The sequence below is a fragment of the Mesocricetus auratus genome, unplaced genomic scaffold (assembly GCF_017639785.1).
Source record: "Mesocricetus auratus isolate SY011 unplaced genomic scaffold, BCM_Maur_2.0 Super-Scaffold_4256, whole genome shotgun sequence".
Taxonomy (NCBI): domain Eukaryota; kingdom Metazoa; phylum Chordata; class Mammalia; order Rodentia; family Cricetidae; genus Mesocricetus; species Mesocricetus auratus.
Genome location: NW_024429182.1, coordinates 3,082,127 through 3,087,323, shown reverse-complemented (window position 1 = coordinate 3,087,323; position 5,197 = coordinate 3,082,127). Strand labels below are relative to the sequence as shown.

General features: G+C 46.4%; 1 long non-coding RNA gene across 1 annotated transcript; it reads left to right on the top strand.

The window, feature by feature from the left end:
* Positions 1–301: 301 nt before the first annotated feature.
* On the top strand, positions 302–2,661 carry LOC121134236. The gene is made up of 4 exons (XR_005871289.1): positions 302–420; positions 528–688; positions 1,624–1,713; positions 1,917–2,661. It is a non-coding gene; the product is annotated as an uncharacterized LOC121134236 (long non-coding RNA).
* The last annotated feature ends 2,536 nt before the right edge of the window (positions 2,662–5,197 follow it).

Genomic DNA, 5,197 nt, shown 5'->3' with positions numbered 1-5,197 from the left:
CTCTAGGAAGTTTGGTCTTAGGCGAGGATGTCTTATCAAAGTATCAAGAGACTTGGTGTAAGGTGTGGTTACTCTTAACCCTCAAGGCCAGATAATGAGAGGTTTAGTCTAAGGTGTGGTTACTAAATGTTTGGAGGATTAAGGAAGAAGGTCTGTTTGTTCCTTGAATCTTGATAAAGAAGTCTTTTGCCATTTCCCCTTCCTGGTTGGGGTGTATTAGAATGCTGAAGAATAAACTTGGGGTATCCAGCATTCTTTGGATTGCCTTCCTGACTCTATCCCGCGTCTCTATCATTTCCTTAGCATTTCTCAATCCACCCTCCCCCTCCCAGGTACGGGCAAAGTCAGCTGGATCCTTCCGGAGCCCCACAAAGACGGGTTCCTACAGATGGCCCCACATCATGGGTCTACTACGCACATGTGAGTTCTGGTTGATTTCTTTGCTCTCGGGGGGGCTCTGTAAAATTTTATGAATGGTAATTAATGTATAGTGTTGTATCTGTATGGTTTTAATTTGTGTTCTGCAGGAGCACTTTTCATACACCTTTTTGCTACCCGTGTCTCCTCCGATGGAAGCACTGTGCTGGTTTTCTTACTGAGTTGTGTTCTTTATATAGAAGGGACCAGACTCTCACCCAGACCCCTGCTTTGGCAGCCATGACAGGCTGCAGAAAAGACCCAGAAAGAGGTAAGCCTCTGACTCTGCAAAATGGGCTGAGTTTCCTAACCTTGCCCAGTCCTCCCAGTCAGTTGCCCTCCTCCATGTGGCAAGGAGCCAATCAGAAGTTAGCTGGCAGGCTCTGGATGTGCTTTATGATAACAGTGATGTATAGAGCATAGCAACTGCCCTGGGAGGACCTATAGGTTGACCAATCAACACAGGTCTGGTTGCCCAAGCCCGGAAGTGCACCAATCCTGAGACTATTGCGGACCCCAGACACTTCCGTTGCTCAGCCCCAATAAATTTCCTGCTCTGTGGTCCCTCCTGGTCCTTCTGATTCCACCCACTGTTGCAGATGGTCAGAGGAACCGAGTTAATACATGTAAACTCATTAATAAAAGACTCTTTGCTTTTGCACTGGATCACGTCTTTTGGTGGTTTTGGGATTCAGAATTTGGGCATAACAATATGAGCAGCACACTTTTTTTTTTTTGCTGACATTTTTCTGTGCTCTGTTCCTTACCTTTGTTTTTATAATAGTGTTTTAAAGACACTTCAGGTTTCATAAGATGCTATCCATTGCTTCCTTTTCAGTCTTTTGGAGTTTGTATCCTCTTAAACCATGTATGTATGTTTTATAAATGGTAGCGGTTATTTCACGGCCGGTATTGTAGAGTAGTTCTGTAATGTGTCAGTAGAAAACAATGCTCTATTTCCGTTTTATTTATTTATTCCTTCTCAGTGCCACAGATAAAGTACTTTGATCATATTCACCCATGCCATTCTCTCTGACTCCTCTTCCACTCCCATCAAATCCCCCTTTCTCTCTAACATTTTCCCCCTGCTACCTTTACATCTACCTTGTGACCCACTGTGTCTAATTGGGGTTGCTTGCATGGGCAGTAATAACTCCCTTTATGAGTTCTGAAATAACTTTTCATCTTTATTCTTCTTTTTCACAGTTGCTTTGATCATTCTAGGACCCTTGCGTTTCTGTGTGGCTTAGAACCAATGCATCCCTTCCAGGAGACTAAGAATGGAGAAGATGTGAGGTGAAGGGCCAATTTATCTTCTCACCTTAATTTCTGAAAGCTGTTTTGTTTTGTTTTGTTTTTTTTGGTGGCTACAGAATTAACTGCCCAGAGCTCCCGAGACACTGAAGACGTGGGTCCAGTGTGCTCTGGCTGGCTTTGCTCCTGAACTTTTAGCAAGGAATCTGCATTCCAACACTTGTTCCTCCGTGTTCACTCCTTAGGTTGGCGCTGGGTTTGAATGAGAACCGTCCCTCATAGGCCCGGGTATTTGAAGCCTTGGTCTCCAGTTGGTGGTGCTCCTTGTGAAGTTATGGAACCTGTAGGGGTCACACCCTTGCATCACCGGCAGGAGGAGGGAAGCCAACTTTGAGTTTTCTGACTGGACACTGTGTCCTGTTCTATTTCCCCTGCCTTCCACGTGGGGGTGAAATGTGACCCCCTCTCTGTTTCCTCAGTGCCAAGCTGAGAACTCTGTCCCTCTGAAACTCAGAGCCAAAATGAAACTGCTTCCTCCTCAGCTGCTTGCCTCTGAGCATTTTTTATCCAAGCAGCAGAAAGGTAACTGGTAGATCTTGTGTGATGGTATGTCTCCAGTGACCGCTCGACTAGACCTGGAATTGCCTAGATAAGCCACTGGGCCTCTCCATGGGGTTTTCTCAGTCAGGTTATCTGAAGGGAGAAGAGGCACCCTAAACACGGCTGGCACCTTCTGGCTGTGAGAAGCTCTGCTTTTGACTGCTTGCCCTTGTTGCTCTGGCAAGCTCACCCGCTCTCCACATCCCGCTGTGAAATCGTCTCTGGTGCCGCGTCCTTGGGTCCGGCTTCTTCTGCTGTCCGAGGTGGACAGTGTTATTCTGCAGGTGTCCTCCGGGTCTGCAGCAGCAGACCAGACCTGCTGAGACATCCGGTCTTCCCAGGCCCCTGTAATGTGAAGACTGGCCACGGTGCATGTGTGCAAATCTAATAAATTCCACTAATATATTTCATTCTGTATTGATGAGTACTTTGCCTGTGTGCATTATCTGTACACCGTATGCTAGAAAATGTCATCTGTCCCCTAGGACTGGATTTTCCAAGTGACTGAACTGTAATATGCATCCTAGAAATGGAACCAGGGCTTTTTGGAAGAGCAGTCAGTGCTCTTAAGCTCTGACCCGTCTCTCCAGCCCATATTTCATTCTATCTGTTCTGTTCCTCTAGAACCCTGAATAATACAACTGGTTTTATGATTAAACAAAAAACATTGCTTTAACAACTTGATCATGGCACAGTATACAGTGTGGGTTGGTAGACTACATACTCGAGCATGTTTGCTTACTTACTTGCAACACCATATGATACATAAATGACCCAGAGACTGGGCTTGGAGTTCAAGCTTCAAGCTGAAGATCAGAGAAGCAAAACATCCATCCACATCTCTTACCTCCACCTCAGCTCAGACCAAAGGAGGTGATCCTCAGACTGCTCCCAACTTCACTGCTCCTCAGATTCACTCAGACTGCCGTGCTCTCCTCAACATGTCTAGTGACTCAATCTCAGAATGCCTTCCTGTCCTCAATGTGGCTGGAGAATGAATGCCTGCTCTGATACCCTGTTCTGGTCTTAAATAGCTCTTATGAGTCCCGGGATTAAAGGCATGTGATCCCAAGTGCTGAGATCATCTTTGTGTAAGTCATTTCTCTTTAGGGCTAGATATATTTCTTGTAGCTCGGCGTGGCCTTGAACTAACAAAGATCTGTCCACCTCTACCTCCCAAGTGGTGGGATTAAAGGTGTGGACCACCACCACCTGGCTTTTATGGCTTGCGGCCGACTCTGCTATCTGAATCTCCAGGCAAGCTTTAATAAATCATAAATAATCATCACCACTCTTTCTTGTTGGACTTGATTGTTCCCTGAGCTTCTTGCATTTGTGAATTTCTAGTTTTCATCACATTTGGGGGGAAAGTTAACTACCAATGCTTCAAATATGTTGTGAATTTCTTGCCTTCATTGGGAAACTTTACATCATACAGAGCCACTGTTTTCTTTTTTCTTTTACTTGTTTTTCTGAGACAGGGTTTCTCTATGACTTTGGAGGCTGTCCTGGAACTCGCTCTTGTAGACCAGGTTGATCATGTAGAGTGTAGTCTTCCTTGCCAGCCACTTTGCACCCCCTACCCCCCGACCCAACCCCCCCCCCCCGCCAGCGCCTGAGCTCTGCCACAGTCGCAGTCCCCAAATAACACACAGGACACTATATTAATCATGAAGCTGTTGGCCATTTTCTTGTTTCTTACTGGCTAGCTCTTACTCAAGTATTTAACCCATAATTGTTAATCTAAGTATTTCTCTTACCGGAGAAAAGGGTCCTGACCTCTTACTTCTATGGTGGCTACATGATATCTGCCTGTGTCTCTCTTTCCCAGAATCCTCCTCAACTCCTAGTCCCACATATCTTGCTTCCCTATTGACCAACAGTGCTTTGTTGACATATACACAGGACTTCCCCATCATGATCTCAAACTCACAGAGACCCGCCTGCCTCTACCTGCCAAGTGCTGGGATTAAAGGCATGTGCCACCAACACCTGGCCCAGAGCCACTGTTTTCTACGTTGTTTTGGTCCAAGTCTTTGCCACCTCCCAGTGGTTCTTGGTGGACCTTTCCTATTGCTCTGTCCTGAAATTAGCCAGCATCTCTCTACACAATGTGTCTGCTGCGTGGTCATCGTCTCCAGAAATTCGCTTTGGGTCTTGTTATAACCCACAAGCTCTCTTTGTTGTTGAATGCAATTCCATCCACCTCAATGTCCTTGCCTTTCAGCTGTGTCTGCTGCTCTTTTATCTCTGTGTCTGTTTTTTTTTTCTTTTCTGGATGCTGCTTTACATTTGTTTTTATTGCCTGGTAGACATTGTGATTTTTCTTTGTTTGGTGCTGGATACTCTGTGATCCTCCCACAGATTTCTGCCCCTGCAGTTGCCACCCATATGGCTATGGCCTCTTGTCTGAGACGACGTCTGTTTCTGATGCTGTAAGGAAACCAGGTGGTTCCGATTCTCAGTGGCTACCTGTCAAATGGATGAATTGACAAATGGATGGCTAGACAAACATTCAGATACCACTTTGTCTCAGTTGCCTATCGTGTAACGAATTGCTCCTCAAGGTGGTTGTTTAAGACAGCGGTGATTTGTTATAGTTCGTAGCTGTGTGGCTTCACAGAGTTAATCTGCAAGCTCTTTTGCAGGTCCCCCTAAGGTCATGCAGGTGGTGGCCATGAGATGGGTCTACAATCGTTGGGAGGCCAGCTGCCGGGTCCCTTCCCCTCTCCCTGTGACCCCAGGGTCTTCCTCTGCACCAAGTCTCCAAGGCTTTCTCTAGCACCGGCAGGCTGCCCTCAGTCTTCCTCAGACACTCCTCTTCCAGGAAGAAGGGATTTGCGGAGATCAGTCCTCTTGGGTCTAGACCTGCAGTGGCTCGGCACTACTTCCCCAGTCTTGTTACTAGTGTAGAAGCCGGACCTAC